Source organism: Heloderma suspectum, chromosome 1 (genome assembly GCF_057233095.1).
Source record: "Heloderma suspectum isolate Gila_16-S chromosome 1, 16-S_ref, whole genome shotgun sequence".
Classification (NCBI taxonomy): domain Eukaryota; kingdom Metazoa; phylum Chordata; class Lepidosauria; order Squamata; family Helodermatidae; genus Heloderma; species Heloderma suspectum.
Genome location: NC_139458.1, coordinates 279,383,290 through 279,402,170, shown reverse-complemented (window position 1 = coordinate 279,402,170; position 18,881 = coordinate 279,383,290). Strand labels below are relative to the sequence as shown.

Below are 18,881 nucleotides of genomic sequence, written 5' to 3'. Positions count from 1 at the left end.
AAGAATCCGGCCCCCCGGAGTCCGTGGCGGAATGGCATCACTCACCTCCGCCTCCCTGAGGACCCATATCGAGCTGAATACGGCAATGGCGGCCGTATCGCTGGCGCTCCAGAGCTGGCCAGCGACTCCGCGGAATCGCTGCTGAGCAGAGCCAGCCAGATAGGATTCTGGGGGGAGGAATGGATCGCCCCCCCCTGCAGAACACCCCCCCGGACCTGGAGGTAAATATTTCATACATCCCTAGTTTTAACCCACCACTTTACCAAGGTTTCTGCTTCCAGATTCTTTGTGGGATTAAGGTTGGGATCTTTATGCGCGTTTTTTTTCCAGGGTTTTTCTTTCTCTGCCTTTCTGTAATGTTCCATTACACAACCACTAGGTGGTGCTGTGGTATAGCAAGATTGTGCAAATACACCAGGGTTTCATGCTGCCGTTCACAAAAATACCAGACTTTCCTCATTAGAAAAAACAACAACAACCCACTGTAATGTTTGCAAAGAGTGGGAGAGGCCCTCGAGGATGATGACACCGTGTAAAGCCCCTGCAAACTACCATGAGTGAGGAATCATGAATGCACAATAAATGCCTCATGTAGAAAGGCTCTTAATCTCTAAACTGGATTTGGAATATACAGTCCTTCAAACAGAGCATGTAAAGGAGGATATATGCCTTACATAGGTCACATACATCCTCCAAAAGGACTTTTGTGTACCTTTATTGCCACTTGCTTCCATCATGAGATCAGATGTCATAAAACGTATTTCATATGAAATTTCAGGCCCTCATGACTACACAGAAAAACTTGCCAGTAATGACAGCACCATATTCTAAAGACACAGAAACAAAAAGTCCAAGAGATTGCTGAATTCCATAACTCCCTGATCATTTGGTTAGGCTCGATTATGACCTTTAGATTCTAAGATCTGCTGGCCATTTTCAGGTCTTGTTTTGTATACTGACCCCATATATTTAGTTGAAGAGTGGTTCAAAAATCTAAGAACAATAATACTACTCAGGATTATACCTATTAGTTTCTAATTTTGTAAAAGATAACCTTAATAATTTCAGGATCCTTGAATTTTTTGACAGATCCACCATGCATGGTTATACGACCACCAATTCTTTATCATTCAACAAGACTGACATGAGTCTGCAAGGTCAGCCATACCATTATTTTTATTTATTTATTTAGTTATTTATTTATTTCATTTCTATACCGCCCAATAGCCGAAGCTCTCATTAGGCAGAGTAAGGCAGCTGCCTCAGGCATCTTATTTCTGAGTGTCATAAAAGGACAGCAAATTATTATTTAATTTATTATTGTATTTTTTACTGCCAGGGAGGGGAAAATATTTGTGGGATTTTCTGTCTCGGGTTTCAAAATAACTTGACAGGCCTTGGATGTTTTGCAGTTGGTGCCATTTGCTGCTGTGCCTCAGGCAGCAAAAAGTTTTAGGCCAAGCCCGTAAGCCTGGATTGTAAAAAAGAACACCCCACCCTTCATTATTGAATCTATTGACAACTATGCTTTCAGCAAGCCAGAGCTCACTGGTGAGACCCATACAATGCATTGCTTGTATGGGGCTCCATTTTGATTATCCCAACATCTCTTGTTAAGGCGTTTTAGTAAGTGGGTTTGGTTTGACCTTTCTGAGAACTACTTCAGACATTAATTATAGATCTTAATGCTCATGTCTAAGGGCCAGTTTATACACTCAGCAAAATCAAGGAGTAAAGCTTTTCCTAGACTGTACCACTTTAAGCCACAGGTGGGAAATTCCATTGTACCCTCATAAGGCAAAAAGCCCTTCACATAGAAAAAGAAATAGCATGTAATGGAGAAGGCTACGCAGAACCCTTCTTCCTGACATGGTAATTGTTCATGGGCAGGGACTTGTTTTATATATGGAAACATTCAATTGTACAGTCTATCACTTGCAGCCTCAAATGGTACAGTCCAGGAAAAGTTTTACCTCTTGATTCTGCTGACTGTATAAATGGGTGTTTATTACGCAAAGTACTTGTGTGTTTGTTATAATGCAAAGGTGTGTTTTCAGCAGACCTATAGAACTAGCTGTGTACATGGGATTCTAGAGGTTTATATAATAAAAAATAAAGTTGAAAACAGCCCTGGCCTGCAATTATCACTCACAATTCACAATACTAACATATACAGATAACTACTAATATCCTTCTGGATGTGTATAGGGCTTTCTCATTCATTTCCAAAGAATTAAATAGTAAAAAATGGCTGAGACAAAGCATGTAAGATGGAAGAATTCCCTCTTAGTACTTAATAAAGCTAAGAAGTGCTATTTTGCTTGATGAGAAATACACTGCTTTAATTAACATTTATTGTGTAAATTGCCAGCACTATCCGCAGTAGCAGCTTTCCTTAAAAGAAAGAGGTATCATTCTTGGGATTATATGCTTCACTCAGAATGCAAAGATTTACATCTATGACTTTCTATGCAATGAGGATATTCCATACCCATGAGTGGAGTGGGGTATAATGTTATTGTATAACCTACACAATTTAAAAAATGATTTAAGGATCATGTTTGCTGGTGGGCTGAAGTTATGTTTCTCTGAAAGCACTGGAAATGATTTCCTTTTCTAATTCCTATTGGTGTGTTGTCTGACCCTGCCCTGATAGAACATAACTGCTCTCTTTAGCCTGCTGACATTAGCAGAGTCTGTGTGATCAATCATAGCTGACGGTCTCCTGAGATTGAAGCAGCCAGAGCAGCTAAGGGTGCCGCGATGTTGTCTGTGAACGATAATTTAAAGAGCTTGGTGCCTTGTTTCTGAAACCACAATTTAGCATGAGCAAGAGGGGGACAGAAAGGGTTATTTGCCCTACTAAAATTTGTAGTGGTGATTTATATAACCCTGAAGTTACTTTTCTATAAACAATGTACCAACCCACCCCCTGCTTTTTTGGGGTGGGGGGGAAGCCCAGATGTGCAGAGGTTGTTTGGTAAAGCAAGGAGATCAGAGACTTCTCTGTGACTATCCAAGAACATGGTAAGAAAAAATAGAGGGACAGGTTTCTAAACAGTTGCATACATCTGCCGTATAGATGGATGTTTCTGGCAAATATCATACAATTAGGAATGTAAAAATAAACTGCATTTGACTGGAAGATCCTATGGCATGGAATATTAACAATCCTTAATTTGTTGGTCTGACCCAAAAGCAGCTCAGTGAACATGGAGGCTCCAGTGCACAGGAGTTCCTATAAGCAAGGACTGCCCCTTCATTTCAATATTAGAAACAGTTCAGCATGGTTTTCCCCAACTGCATTTGTAGCAGTGGAGGGGATGTAGTTGCAGCAATTACTGAGTCAAGAGTTCACTGATACCAGAACTTCCACTGGAAATGGAGGTCACCAGTAGGGATGTTGGAGAATTCCGCCATGGATCTCAGTGAGGCTGAATGCCAGTGCATTCAGCCCCCCAAAATGAATGAAGCCCCCCCACCCCACCACCCCGTGAAAGGCATGTGAAATGGAGCACTTACCTGGTGCCATTCGTGCTGCTTTGCGAATGGTGGCCGCATCTGCGGCCGCCATTCGTGTCTTCATTATTGTAGGGATGTACGAAACACTTACCTGGTTTCGTCCAGGGACATTCACGGTGGGGGGAAGGCACTCCATCCCTCCCCCCGAAATTCTTCCCAGCCGGCTCCGTTCCACAGCGACTCCGTGGAGCCGCTGGCTGGGGCCGCCCGCAGCCAGACATCCAGCCACTGGGCTGCGCAGGGACGCAAATGGCGGCCACTGTAGCTGCCGCCATTTGCATCCCTGTCTTTTGCCATGATAGGCTATGTATATATTTATGTAGCCTATCACGGCAAAAAGAACGCAAATGGCGGTGGCTACAGCAGCTGCCATTTGTGTTCTTATTTTTTTGCCATGATAGGCTACGTAAATATTTACGTAGCCTATCACGGCAAAAGACAGGGGCGCAAATGGCAGCCGCTACGCCATTTGCACCCCTGTTTTTTTGCTTTGATAGGCTACGTAAATATTTACCTAGCCTATCACTGCCTCCACAGGGACGCAAATGGTGTCCCTGCGTTAGCCATGATAGGCTATGTAAGTATTTACGTAGCCTATCATGGCAATAATGAAGAAGCAAATGGCGGCCGCAGATACGGCCGCCATTTGCAAAGTAGTGCGAATGGCACCAGGTAGGTGCTCTGTTTCGCTCATCTTTCGTGGGGTGGGGGGGTGGGGGGTTTCATTCTGCCACGGATTTCAGGGGGCCAAATGCACTGGCATTCAGCCTCACTGAGATCCGTGGCGGAATTCTCTGCCATCCCTATCACGGCTAACACAGGGATGCCATTTGCGTCCCTGTCTTTTGCTGTGATAGGCTACGTAAATATTTACGTAGCCTATCATGGCAAAAAAGGGAATGCAAATGGCGGCCACTGTAGCCGCCGCCATTTGCTTTCCTGTTTTTTTGCCATGATAGGCTATGTAAATATTTACATAGGCTATCACGGCAAAAGACAGGGGCACAAATGGTGGCCGCTATGCCATTTGTGCCCCTGTCTTTCACGTAAAAATTTACATAGCCTATCACGGCAAAAAAAACAGGAATGCAAATGGCAGCCACCGTAGCTGCCGCCATTTGCCTTCCCTTTTTTTTTTTTTTTGCCATGATAGGCTATGTAAATATATACATAGCCTATCACGGCAAAAGACAGGGATGCAAATGGCAGCAGCCACGGTGGCCGCCATTTGCGTCCCTGTGCAGCCCAGCGGCTGGATGTCTGGCTGCGGGCGGCCCCGGCCAGCAGCTCTGCGGAGTTGACAAGGAGCGGAGCTGGCTGGGGAGAATTTCAGGGGGAGGGACGGAGCACCTCCCCCCCCCCCACTGCGGATGTCCCTGGACAAAACCAGGTAAGTGTTTCATACATCCCTAGTCACCAGAACTTGGGGTGGGGTGGGGGGTTAAAACAAGATGATGCCAAAAATAACCTTGACAATCAGGAGCCCATGATTAACAGTCATTACTCAAGTAAGCAATCCTAATTAAAGGGATTTTTACATCATATCATACCAAAGGAGAACTGGAGATGGAAAGGATCATAGTGTGGTAATAGAGCAGATGTTTTGCACGCAGCAGGGTGAGATTCAATCCCTGTCATCTTCAGATAGGGCTGGGCATGAGCCCTGGAGAGGTGCCACTCGTCAGTAAAAGACACCACTGAGTTAGATGGACCAAAGCTCTGACTCAGTATTAGACAGCTTCGTATGTAACCCATGGAACCAAAACACTGAACCAGAAGTATCAGGCCCTCAAATGTATCATAGATGCACATTTTATCAAAATAATCCCGTGTGTGTGTGTGTGTGTGTGTGTGTATAGTATTTTTTTTAAAAAACTTTTTAAAACCACTGTAGTTCTCTGGGCAGTATACAAATAATATAATAACTTACAAGATAATATAAATAAATTAAGATAAAACAGCATAGGATAAAACCTGTGTAAAACTAATTGCAGAGGGTACAAAGATCTAAATATATTAAGAAAATAAAAAGGTCTTCATCTGGTACCAAAAAGACCCTCTGGAGAAGGGATCCCATAGGTGGGGCCCCACCACTGAAAATGTCCTCTCTCTTGTAACCATCTGCCTGGCTTCATTTGGTGGAGACACCTAGAGAAGGCTTCAGGCAATGGCCTTGGGTTCCAGATAGGTTAATATGGGAGGAGATATGCAGGCCTTCCCCACTCATTGAAAGGGAGAGAATTTTGAAATTATTAGGGTACTTCCATATAAGCTTGAGGTCTTCAATCTGGTACAAGTATAGTCCAAGACAGCCTGATTACCAGAGACAAATGGGACATTTATATATTTATATTTCTCCCCCAAAACAGGAAACTCAAAACATTTGCTGTGGTATCAAATATAGGTTCAGTTATGTAAATATTAATAACTTCGTTAGGCACTGTTATTAATAACTTTAGTTAGGTATTACTATGCATTTTACTTCCTTGGATTGTATTTATGTGTACTTTGAATATTAAATCAATGCATTTTTGAAAATTAAAAATTAAATTTTAAAAAGCAAACATGCAAAGTGATTGAGGTATTTCCAGACTATTCAGTAAGACACACTGGTTATGAGAAAAGTCTGAATGCAGAAAATCTATATACCCCTCCTTCAAAATGGGGACATGACATATACCACTAAATGATTAATCTACTAAAACACTAGTTAAGAAGCTGAAATACAGTACAAATATAACCCAAACCTGATTATTAGCAGAGTGTAAAATGGGAAATTTTCCCTCTTAACCAGTTAACACTCAGCACATAAAATGTAAATTAAGACACACAGCAGGATTCAAGAACAGAGCAAGCAAAACTACATTTTTTGGCAGAATAATGAGCTCCACTGCCCCATTTGAAACAGCCAGTAGCAGCCAGAAATGTGCATCTATGGTCCCAGAACACAAGCTTTATTTACTGTTTTTTTTTTTTTTTTTGTATATATAAATTTAGTACTGCAGTAATAAATGATCTACTATTAAGAGGTAAAGCAGCCAAATATATTAGCCTTGGAGATTTTGTTTTCTGAAGAAATTTGTTGTGTCCTACAAAAGAGTCATGGAGAGAGTGAAGCTTCATTCTGTAGGAGGCAAGCTTGGACCAATCTGAGAGATGTCATATAAATATTTCAGTAGTGATTCATCTGAGCCAGAGGCAACCTCTTATCATCTAGTCTATCCCTTGGAGTCATTGCAAGACTGATTTCTTCATTTTTAAGACAATGATTTCCTAAATTTGTGAATACAACTTATCTCCCATGGGGGCACCTGACCTCTCAAATATTCTTCTTCGTACATACATCCCTTCTGATGAAAGAAACAGAGTCAGAAACAAAGTCTGTGTGCTTAAAGTCAAACACCACAGTCCAAGAACCCCTGTAAATACCATTTCCTCTCTAATAGTTTGTTAAGAAGCAATATGAGATGCATGCATTTCCTTTATTAATTTTACAATGTCTGAGCGTACAATCACCATGATATTGGATGTGGGCAGGGTAGCGTCCCTCACGTGTCTATACCCTTGGAAGATCAGTCAAGGGCTGCACGTCTGTAAGATTTATGTGAAGCACAGATACTCAAAATTCTATCAGTACCATAATGGCTCCTTGCCACTTCATTCCTTCAGGGCAGTAGAAACATCTAGGGGGATTCAATTTCACAGAATCACAATGAACTGGAAAATCAAGAATTTTAACAAAGTATATTCAAATGTGTATCTGCTGGAAAGATGGTAACACCCATCCACTTTTCATGAGGTAAACCTACCAATGTTACATTGGCCTTGGCCTTAAATGAACATTCCATCCAATCCATCAGATCCAAAGACAGGCAACATGTGGCTTAAAATCACCCATGTAGACCTATAAAGCTCCTCTCCTCCTATCTACACAGTCTGCTGGATTTTCCCATAGGCCCCATATTCCAGAATGCATTGGGGGATGGGGACTGGGGGGGACTGGAGTGAGATTTACAGTACCCATATCTGGCCTTCCCAAGGTCAGCTACACAGAGCCTGAGCCCCTTTCCATAACTTATTATTCTACAGTGGTCTACATTAGTTCATGATTTAAATTATCCTCTTGAAACTCTTTGCATCCAAGAAAACCAGGATAAACAGAAGATATTTGAAACCAGCAAATTACCTCTTCCAATCAGATACTGAACCTACATAGATCTAGATATGTAACAGGTTTCATAGTTACATAATGGCTATGTGCCCTTTCCTCACTAAATAATGGATAAAAATATTCATTAACTTTGCAATCCTTGACACATGGGCCATATTCTGCTGTGCACAACTCAGAGTGCACACACCAAAGAATGGCCAATGGAGGTCTTCAATTCAATTAAGAGAATGAACAAAAGGACAGGAGCACAAAAAGATTTGTAGTGGAAAAGCAAGAAGAAAAAACGAGAAATGGAATGAGACAGGAGTGCTGGCCAGCACTGCCTAAACTACAATAATTAATTGACTTCCAAGCAAGTGAGCTGAGCTTACTGGCTTCATTTTTTTTCAAAATAATGTCTGAAGTTGCTTGTTTTTCTCTTACTGGCATGGCAAGGGTATATTTTAGTGATGGACTGGGAGCTGGGAGATCCGGGTTCTATTCCCCCCTCAGCCATGGAAGCTCACCGGGTGACTTTGGGCCAGTCACAAACTCTCAGCCCAACCTACCTCACAGGGTAATTGTTGTGAGGATAAAAATGGAGAGGAGGACCATGTAAGTTGCCTTGGGTTCCTTGGAGGAAAAAAGGCGGGATATAAATGTGATAAATAAATAAATGTATTTACAGCATATATTACTAGAAATAGCAAAAATGATTTGGAAAAAAAATTAACTATAGCTAGTGTTTCAGGATGAAATACGTAAATTTTTGTGTAAAAACCCTGATAAAAGTTTTGACAAACACCAGTTTCTGGACACTAAAAATGGTTAGATTCTGAACAATTATTGTGTTTGAACACGAAATCTAATATGGTCTACTCATTTTTTTGTAGTAGTTTACAAGAATCAAATAGTGGGAAATAAATCAGGGGGGAAAATCCCAGAAAGCTTTAAAAAATAATAATAAACAAACACTACAAACTGCCTAAGTTGGCTGGAATAGAATTTTCCTGTCTCCATTTTTATGTTATATTCTGACTGAGGAAATCAATACATCTTGACTCATTCATTTTCCTTTTAGTTAGCTCAGTACAAAATGAGTCTTGTAATCTTCAGCAGCTTCAACCAGAACAGTTCAATGATGCTGCGGGTTTTTGAAGCCAAGAACTTAAGACTATATGGAGTCATGTAACGACCTTTACAAACACTGGTAAGTTTTTAAAGAAATGCTTGATTGCATCAGTTCCCTATTTTTATTTTAAAAAACAAGAAAAACATTGCTCATGAATACAGACTAGGCTGACATATTGAAGTACCACAACTCAATGATTTCGCACTGTCACAGGAACTCTCATATGAACCCAGAGTTCCTTCACCCACTTGAACAGGAAAAACAATGCCACAAATGTAAAAAGATGCACATTCAGAGCTGCATTTATTTGACTGGGAAGCCACACTATGAAGAACGGTCCGTGTAAAAATGTACATGGAGTCCAGAGGTGGAGGTGAGAGGTGGGTTAGGCAGGATGACTTTGTTAGCACTTGGGTCATATTTCTTTTAATGACGTATCTTAAGCACACTTCAAATAGAATGGATTGCATTCAGGATGTGAAGGCACAAAGCTAAGAGGAAGAACAGCAGTGCCATTCTACTCACACTAATGATTTTACCCAGCTTCAGATTAAAAGCACTTACATTTTCACTTAGGCCCTATATCCTCTTATTAAAGCAATTATCATACAGTAAATCAATTACCATATAGTCATCACAGTGCAAAACAAGGGAACAAGAAAGTAGCACTGCGAGTAAGATATACCATAAACACAAATGTCTAGGTTCAGTTGTGTGGCATTCTCCCACATTTCCATTTCTCAGTTGTTGAGAGGGTTTTTGCCAGATGAAAATGGCACTGATTTGAGATTTCCCTTAAGGAGAGGCAATATGAAACTTTGCTATTTCTTGATATATTTATCAAGAAACACAACTAGATTTATTGCCAAGTTTATTTTTTTCCTACTCACATTTTAAAATAAATTCATAAATGTGCATATATGTTTGGATAATTAGTTCACTCGCATGCAGCCCTCCTCTTGTATTTAGAAAATGCTGCTGTATTAAGCATTATATAGGAATAGATATTCCCTTCTGTTTGCATAAGTGCATCAGGAAGAACAATATATGCATCCTTTAGCTTAGCAGTATCTGGATCTTTATAGCATGAATTGTCCTTTTAAGAGCACATGAAACATAATTTAACTGCATCTTAGAAGCTGTGAAACACTAAGCAGATAATATCGCATGGTTACCAAGAGCAGCAAATGGGAAAAGCACATCAGGAAATGAATTCCTGTCAATAATCTCAAGAGTATTTTGGTCAATTGTACCTGAAATTGTTTAGCAGGATAATTGTTATTTGGTCCAGACTCTGCTTTCCAAGCCTATCAAATCCACTGGATTGGATTCACCAATTTTCCTCCAAATTCATTTTCTAAAAGACAAAATAAATGAATAAAATAAATCTCTCTGTAACATAATAAAAACCTTCAATCATTTTCTTTCATCATAAATAAATATACTACCAAATACATTGGGGTTGGATCCAGAGCATAATGTGTGGAATGAAAATAGCTGCTGGCACTCTTGTGTAAATGCTTGCACTAGCAAAAGAATTCATGCAGTGCTGTAACAGGCAGGGGTTAGTCTAGAGAGGTGCTCATGCTCTCTCTTCTGCAAGCAGAAGAACAACTCTGGATTTCTTTACTTGTGCTTACACTCTAGCATGTGGTCTAAAATAGCCCTTCCATGAGTTGAAGGCCACCTTCATATTCAGTCCACTGTAAAGTTACATATGTAGATACAATGTTTGCAAACAACATACTGGGATAATTCATACAGGGGTCCCCAACCTTTCTGGACCCATGGGCACATTTAGGAATTTACAAAACTGCTGTGGGCTCCACCACAAAATGGCTCCCATGGAGGATGTAACTAGCCACATAATAGCTGGTGTGGGGGCCAGGCTGGTCAAAAGGTGGTAGAGGAAAGAGAAAGAGCAAGGCTAATGGCTGGGAGGGATGGGAAAATGGAAAGAGTTGCCTCCTGGCCCACCCAATCTTCTTCTGTCCACACATACCTTTCCTCTTTGATCTCCCCCCCCCATCCACTCCCAGCCTCTAGCCTCAACCCCTTTCCTTGCTATTTTTCTCCCTTCCCAGTCTCTTGCCTTCTTTCTTTCTTTCTTTCTTTCTTTCTTTCTTTCTTTCTTTCTCTTTCTTTCTTTCACTTCCTAGCCTTTCTGTCCCACTCACCCCCTTTCTTTGCTGTTTCTCTCTGCTCCCAGCCTCTAGCCTCGCTCTTTCTCCCCCCTCTACCCCTTGCCTTGCTTTCTCTTCCTACCCACTGAACAGCTAATCAGCAGCAGATTCAGGAACAGGAAGGAGAACCTGGCACCCTAATGTATTTCAATTTTTATTTAAACTTTATTTATTTATTTAAAATATTTCTTGGCTGCCTTTCAGGGTAGAAGCCTTCCCAAGGTGGCTTAAAGCAATAAAATACATAAAAACAGTTAAAATATTAAAAGTGATAAAAACAATAAAAGCAACAATAAAACCAGCAACAATGTTAACAGCAGTACCAGCAACAAATGCCCTAACCCCAGCGCCAGCTTGTCTGGCTGAAGGGGGGGGGGGGCATTGCAGGCAGGTGGGGTGAGAGGATGTGGCTACCAGTCATTGGTGCACCCCCAGTGGCACCACCATGCAAGGAGGGGCTGGCAGAGTTGCCTTAAGCTCTGCCCCCCTCCCATCCTCAGCTCTCTCGCTCACGCGACTCCCTCCCACCCTCCCTTGAGCAGTGTGGGTTTTCTTACCGGTTGCCCCTTTGGGAGTCATGTAGGAATTTTTGGCTCACATTTCAATTGGCCTGTTACTGTAGGTCTTTTTGTCTACTTCACAAAAGTAGACAAAATGCACTCACAGGATGCACTCTACTCTATTGGGGTAGAGTGCATCCTGTAGGTGAATTAGCTCCAATCTCATAGGTCACATTTTAGTTGGCGGCTAGGGCGGGCAAAAGCAGAAAGAGATTAGGGATGGTGTGCATGCAGAGGCACCTTATGGTGACAGGTGACGGGCCCCCCTGAGGCCCCCCGAACGGGTTGTGCAGCTCGGCGGGGGGATAAGGGTTGCCTGGGAGACCAACCCTACTCACTCACCCAGGTGTTGTGCAGCACCAGGAGGGGGTGACAGGGGAAGGTCTACCTCCCCCAGAAGGGGCAGTCTGGAGGGATGGCGAGATCGATGCCACCCCTCAGGCTGGGTGTGTTTTCGCCCAAGAAGTGCCTGTTAGTCGCTGGCACAGTCAGATGCCCGTCCTAGGTACCCCTTTGCAGATATTATCAATAAATGTGGCCCAATTTTCAACCCAAACTTGGTTGTCTTCTTTAACCCATCTCTGCTCGCAATAGCAGTCATATCATGAGAAGGCCAAGGTTTTCAAGGCCTTCTTAAAAGTCTGCAATGACAGAGCATGGCGGACCTCTGATGGCAGCTTGTTCCAAAGGGGCCACTGCAGAGAAGGCCCTTCCAAAATGTTTTTGGAAGGGGGCAGGGAGAGAAGAGCTTGTGGGCTCCACGTTAGGAACCCCTGTATTAAAATATTTCTTCCATTACTGGCACCACAAATCTTGTTTATTTCAATAAGACTTTCTGTCAAGTGTACTTAGGATGACAGCTCAAGGCTATTCTTCTGCACTTTTTTCTTTTTCAGAAGGCAGTCTGTTGTAGCAAGTTTAAAATTAAAATACTGGTCTTGGAAATTACAGTGTAACTGATGTTCTTTGCTTGTAGTTGGGTACCAATTTATGTACTAGTTGGAGAGAAACATGCATGAGCAATGGGGAGCCTAGCACACTATCCACAGCAGCCTGCTTTAGTGGGCACTTATGTTTGGCGCATCTGCCTCTGCTTCATAAAGTCTTGTTCAGGGAAGTTGTGGGATTGTGGGTCAAGTTAGAGAGAGAACTGCAACTCTCCATATTATCCTTGGGATTTATAAAGAGAGGCAACCACAAGTAGCATGCACAGAACAGAAAATTATGGATTCCGCCTTTCAGGTGAAGACAAACACAACTGGTTGGAATATATCTGTACCATATAGCAGTTGTCCATGTGCAGGAACACACACAAAGTTGGGAAGATCTAACTTCCACAACCCTCAGAGAGGTCTCTTTAAAGAGGTCTTGAAATTTGGTGACCCCTGTTTTACGTCAGCTTGGTGAAGACTGGAAACCCCAACCTTTAATATGCACACACACTTTTCATCCAATGATGTCTTAAAATTAACTGGCCCTTTACTTACTGTCTTGATTAACTGTTTATTATACTATTAAGTTGCCCTGCTTCATGCAGGCATTAAACACAGCTTAATGAAAGTTGGATTTAAAATCGACTCTTGTCAGATGGTGCTTCTAGTAAGGATTTCACCTTAGAAGTGTGCAAAATCACACAAATATCAGAATCTACTGTTTTGAAAAATGTCTTTGACAGTGATACACAGCTCTGTGTCAAGGATATAAATACGTACCTATGGTTGAACATGGAATCTCTGTATGATGTGACATAACCAAGCCTCTTGGGCTGCATCATCACAGTCCTCTGTGAACTAAGTATTCTCCTTAGAAAACCCCCAATATTTTTCTGTAGTTGGCCTTTCCAGGGGGAAGACCAGGAAGATGACAATAATGACAGAAAAGCTTCCCTGAAGGACCTTATTGACAAACTTCAACAAATGTCTGAGGAAACCTAGGATTCTCCTGAGCACAGTTCGAAAATCACCGTCCGATAGGTACCGTTCAGGGTGAAATGCACTTACTATATAGCCATGGCATATATAGTATAATTTGATGCTGTTACTGTGTGCTTGCTTGGGATTAATGCCTGGCTGACTTTTCTTTTTTAAAAGTAGCCTGTAATGAAATTCTGCTGAAGATTACAGAACACACAGTAGTATAAGAATCCCAGACATCTGTGATAAGGGCTTGGGGAACATTGTTAAAACTAGAGCAGGTGATCCATTTAAAGCTTTTGTATCTAGTATAGAGCTCCAAATTCAAATATACTAATTAAAACAGAGTATATGGCAATAAGAGAAGATGTGTTAATAGGGCTGCAGTGGAGTATGTCAGGAAAATGAAGAGACCCTTAGGGGCTCACCAGGTTGTTTATGATCAGCTGAATTCAGTAGCATTACCATAAATCTTGTAAAAGATACTGTACTAGGCTACTTATACATTACTGCTCAAAAGAAATCATCTAAGAGTGAAAAAATTGGGACTGAAGATAAAAACCGTTTCCCTGTTCAACAGCTTGCACTTAATAATAACTATAATGAAATACTAAACATATAAGAATATAGTAACACATATGATTGAATAGATTTCTAAGAAAACTAAAGTGATAAATATATAGACAGACATGAGCACACATCCACAAACTTCAACTGGAAAAGTTCTCCAGCTTCAGAAATGCTGTTCATGGAATACTTGGTGGTAAAACTCTTACGTAAGCTCTTGCCTATGTAATCTGTGCCTCACATGAAGGAGTCTTTTTAGTTTTTTTTTAAAAAAATGGAATCAAGCTGTTTATGTTTTCCAAATCCTCACTTTTCACTTTGTGTTGATATGAATTGCTTAGGAGTCTGTGACAGTGAGCCAGCAGTCTAAAATACATTATAGTTTTTTAGCCTAGAGGATGAATAATGACATTTATTAATTGTTGCATATTAGTTTGCTTAACAGCAAACCTTGTAGCAACTAGGGTTATCACAGATCAGAAGGTTTTGGGTAAATGGTGATCTCTTGCTTTCCTTTGGCAAAACCCTCATTTACTTTAGTTATGCCAGAATTTGGTACAATATTAGTATGCTGAAAATGACTGTGCTTCACTCAGCATTAATTATATATGAACTCATATATGCCATAGAGTCAAAGTGCCATGGAAAGTCTGTGAAACTTCTTTTCTAGAAACTTGTTTACACAATAAACACATGTTTATCATGGAAAACTTCTGATTAAGCGTTTGTTTGTGCTGCAAATTAATTTCCTTCACTGTAGCTCCATTACTTCAGCACCAAGGCTAGCGACTGTAACCATAGCAGTGGAAAGGCAACCCCCCTATGACATGCATTATTCATTACCACTGACAACTCAAGCAGAAAGCCGACGACTCAACTTTGACTTCTGCAGCAAAATTTAACATATGACTTTTCTCTCTCTTGCTCCCACTCAGGCATAAACATGAACTGTACGTTTTCAGAAAACCTCCCTTCCTTTAAAATTAGGGCAAAATATTTTCCTATTCCTGTGGCAAAGAGAGAAATTTCTGAGCAGACAAGTGCCACAGATTGAACTAGCTGGAATATACAGCTACAAATGAAATTCATTATCCTTCATTTTAATATACCTACTCCCTGATTTTCATATTAAAGGATCCATTGTTGACCCCTTGCAGAGCGAAAGGGAGCTAAGAATGTGTCTTCCATCTAGATATGAAACTAATGTTATTATGGATTCTTGTAAAATGATACCATTGATACCATTGTGGATTTGCTAATCCACCAATGTATTTTCTAAAACTGATATCCGCAGGCCTGAACACATTTGCTTCTTTGCCACACAAATGTGTGATGATAAAGTACTTGATTTCTCAAAAAGGTCAAACTGATGTACAAAACATAACTATAATACCACGCACAGTTGCCAACCTCTGGGTCAGGAGTGAAGTGCAGGGGCCTGTCATGATAGCCCATTTCTTCTTTTCTGCTACCAAATCTCAAGAAACAATATTTAAATTGCCCCTTACCTTCCTCAAAGAAAAGCACACTTGGAAGAAAGAAGAAGCTAACAGTGTCATATAATGATTGTGATTTAATGCATATTCCACCACACTATGTTGGTATCAAACTAAGTTCAACATGGCTATTTGAGGAGATACAAGTATGTTACAAGGATATGGGCAGTTGAGGTGTGGATGTTCTGTTTGTGCATGCATATACACCTGTAAACAAGATTGGTAAATGGCTGACTGATATCAAAGTACTGTTGGTGTATGAAAATTAGGGGTGAGCAGGGGTGATTGAAGAGAAAACCATACATGGAAAGAGTTGACTGAAGTGAGGGTCCTGTGTGAATGTGCATAAATGAATGAAAGAGAAGGAGTTGGGCATAATGCTTTCTGCACTTGGAGGGAGCAATCCTATGGCCGCTAGTCAGTGGCTAGACAGCCATAGGATACATGGTTTTCTGGGAACCGATCTTGGAGCCCACGCTCCAAGGAACTGACCTTCCCCCTCCCCCCCCAGGAACCAACCTTCCCCCCCTTCCGTGCTGTCTCGCAGGCAGTGCAGAACAGCCCCACACTCCCTTCTCTTCTCAGTGTTAAGAGCTCCTTGGAGGGCTCTCAGTCTAATCCAGTAGCCAAGTCCAGACACAGACAAAGGGATTCTTTTCAAAGCTTTATTCTTCTTTTACAACTTAACAGCTCTATAGGTAGCAACTAGATCTGAGCAGCAGCATCCTTATGCCCTAAGTTAGAACAGTTGGTCCCCGTTTGAAGGGCAATTACTGGCAGACCCCTGAATATAAGGACTAGGGAGAATCCCTCCCCTTTTCCCTTGGATCCTCTGGGCGCAACCGTTCTTTGAGCACGAACCATTTGGCGCCGCTCTCTGCGTCTGCGCCGCACATCCCCCCCAGTCTGCTATCTGTGCTGAGTCACTCCCTGGACTGCTTTCTAAACTAGGAATGTGGGTGGGAGAAATCTCCGTCAGCTGTTGGTCCTGGGAAAAAAGGAGCGCGCTCCTCTCCCGAAGGAGCGACTGCTCTTCCTCAGCATCAGAACTACTCTGGGATTCTATGGGCTCAGTGTCCACCCTGACACTCAGAAGAGGAGCACAGAGCGGCTAAAACGGGGCATTGCAGGGGGTGTTCTGGGGCGGGGAAGATGGAAATGCTGGTATGACACATCCTATGTGTCCTCTGGCAGCCTCCTCCCCCATTCCGCCTTCCAGTGGCTAGACAGCCAAAATCAGCTGTCTAGCCACAAATGCAGGGCAGGAGAAGTGCGGAGGGAATGATCCCCTCCGTGCTTCTCCTGCCCTGCATTGGATAGGCAATCGCCTCTGAGTTCGGAGGCGGCTGCCTATCCCCATAGCATTGTGTCCTTAGAATGTTATTTTCATGAGAATGAAAAAAGAAAAATAGTATTGCTACAGAATGAAGGTCTGCATTCCTATAGCTGGAAAATCTACTATAAACTCCTTCATACAATATAATTTTGTTTCAAGTACATCAAGAAGGGTCCCCAACTGTCATGAATGTAGATTGTCTGTTTTCCCAGAGTCTTTTATAATCAGCAATTTTGTTACCACTAAGACTTGCCAAGCACTTCAAAGCCAAATTATCCACAGAAGGTATGTTTGGTTTATCCAGTGTTTTACAAGTAAATTGTAATAAATTGTCTACTAGTCATTTATGTCATTTTTTTAAGCTACTAACCAATACCCCTCTGGTTTTCCCCTATAATCTCTGATTGTTATGGTAACAAGTTCCCAGGAAATTATCATATATTTAGAGGACCACAAAACATATCTAAAGCCTAAACTGATATTTTCCCAGTTTTTGTGGTGTATGGTAATATATGTACATCATTTTAGTAAATGTTTCCTTAGATGTAACATCTATGAAATTTCATTGCATCTAGCAGGCACAGTGTTAAGGTTAAGAGCTGAACTGTGTGTTTGAATCTCCAAACACATCAGCTAAACCCCACCTCCCACCCCCAGAAATATAAGAATCCAGGCATACTTAGAATCATAGAAAGCAATGGGATAAAGTTAGTAAAGATTAATTTAAAGCCCACTGATTTCAATGGGTGTACTCTAAAAATGATTAAGTCTGGATCCAACCCAGAAGATTTCACTAATTAGCCTGACCAATAATAATTTAGATGTGTTAAATCCTCACTCACTTTCCCCAATATGTCTCATATACTTAAGATAACACTATCAATTCTCCTTACTTCTGGATAAAAATAGTGACCTAACTGTTTAGAAATACTTTAAAAGGCAGACACAAAGTGTCTTGTAGTAGAGTGATCTTCTCTATCATCTAGTTCTGCAGACATTTTGGTCTAATGACTAATGATTATAGACACATAAAATATAAAATCTGGTTTTAAAAAAAACAACATGTATTAACGTTTCCTGTTTTGACTGCTGTCACCCAATTATTCCCCATAAAAGACAGATTTTCTTCTCTTAGTGCCAATAAAAACCACATGTTTCTCCTAAAGAGAAAGAAGTGAAAAATATAGGAGAATCTCATGTAAAGTATTCACTTCACTTCATTCTTTAATTACATGTGAACCTAAGATCTATCTCTAAATGTGTGGCTTAGCTTTAGTGGCCACTTGGATTGTTTATCATAGTAATTATTCAACTGCAGGATCACTTAATTGTTATTGTGAAGAAAGTTGAAGTAATTGCAACCATTTCCAATAAATGGAATAATTAAAAAAGAACCAATGTATGTTTTATGCTACCATTCACAGAGCACTTACAATTATGAGTAAGAATTTAGCATGACACTTTATATGTGCATTTAACTGATTCTGAAATCCTGCTTAGCTGATTACTTCGCTAGCTCAAGAAACCAAAACACAGGCTTGTTTCAAATATTCTCTCTCCAGGGGCACAGAATTAGTCCATCAGGTTTCACTTCTATGGAAAAGTATAACAATGCTTTCAGTCTTCCAAAGGTTATGCCAGTACCCTCCTGGTTGATCTCCATGTGACTGGTCAAGCACTGTTCAGATGAGGGACTTTATTCCTTTTCTACTGCAGGTTTATCAGATTCAATCAAAGGTGTGCTGAAGTCAAATACAATGCAAGCACACAGAGATTCTTGCCTGGGAGAATAAGGCATGCCAAGTTTCATTGGCAAGAGAGCCTAGTCAATTCAAATACTCAAGGCTAAGGGCAAAATAAGCATCTACACCTGCAGGGAATCCACTGCCCTATTTCTCATTTCTTTCTAATCTATCTGCTTTTATTTGTCTTTTCTTTTTATTCATGTTTTGTTTGATGTGTTTTTTATTGGATGCGTTTTTAATAAAATCATGTTTTAATCATGACTATGTGTTCTGTATT

General features: G+C 41.1%; 1 protein-coding gene across 1 annotated transcript in view; it reads right to left on the bottom strand.

Annotated features, from left to right (window-relative positions):
- MYT1L (myelin transcription factor 1 like) overlaps positions 1–10,161 on the bottom strand; it is a 302,732-nt gene extending 292,571 nt beyond the window's left edge. Inside the window, exon 1 of the mRNA XM_084830909.1 lies at positions 10,058–10,161. The gene's annotated coding sequence lies outside the window, so the exon portion shown is untranslated. The remainder of the gene's footprint in view (positions 1–10,057) is intronic.
- Between the last annotated feature and the right edge of the window lie 8,720 nt (positions 10,162–18,881).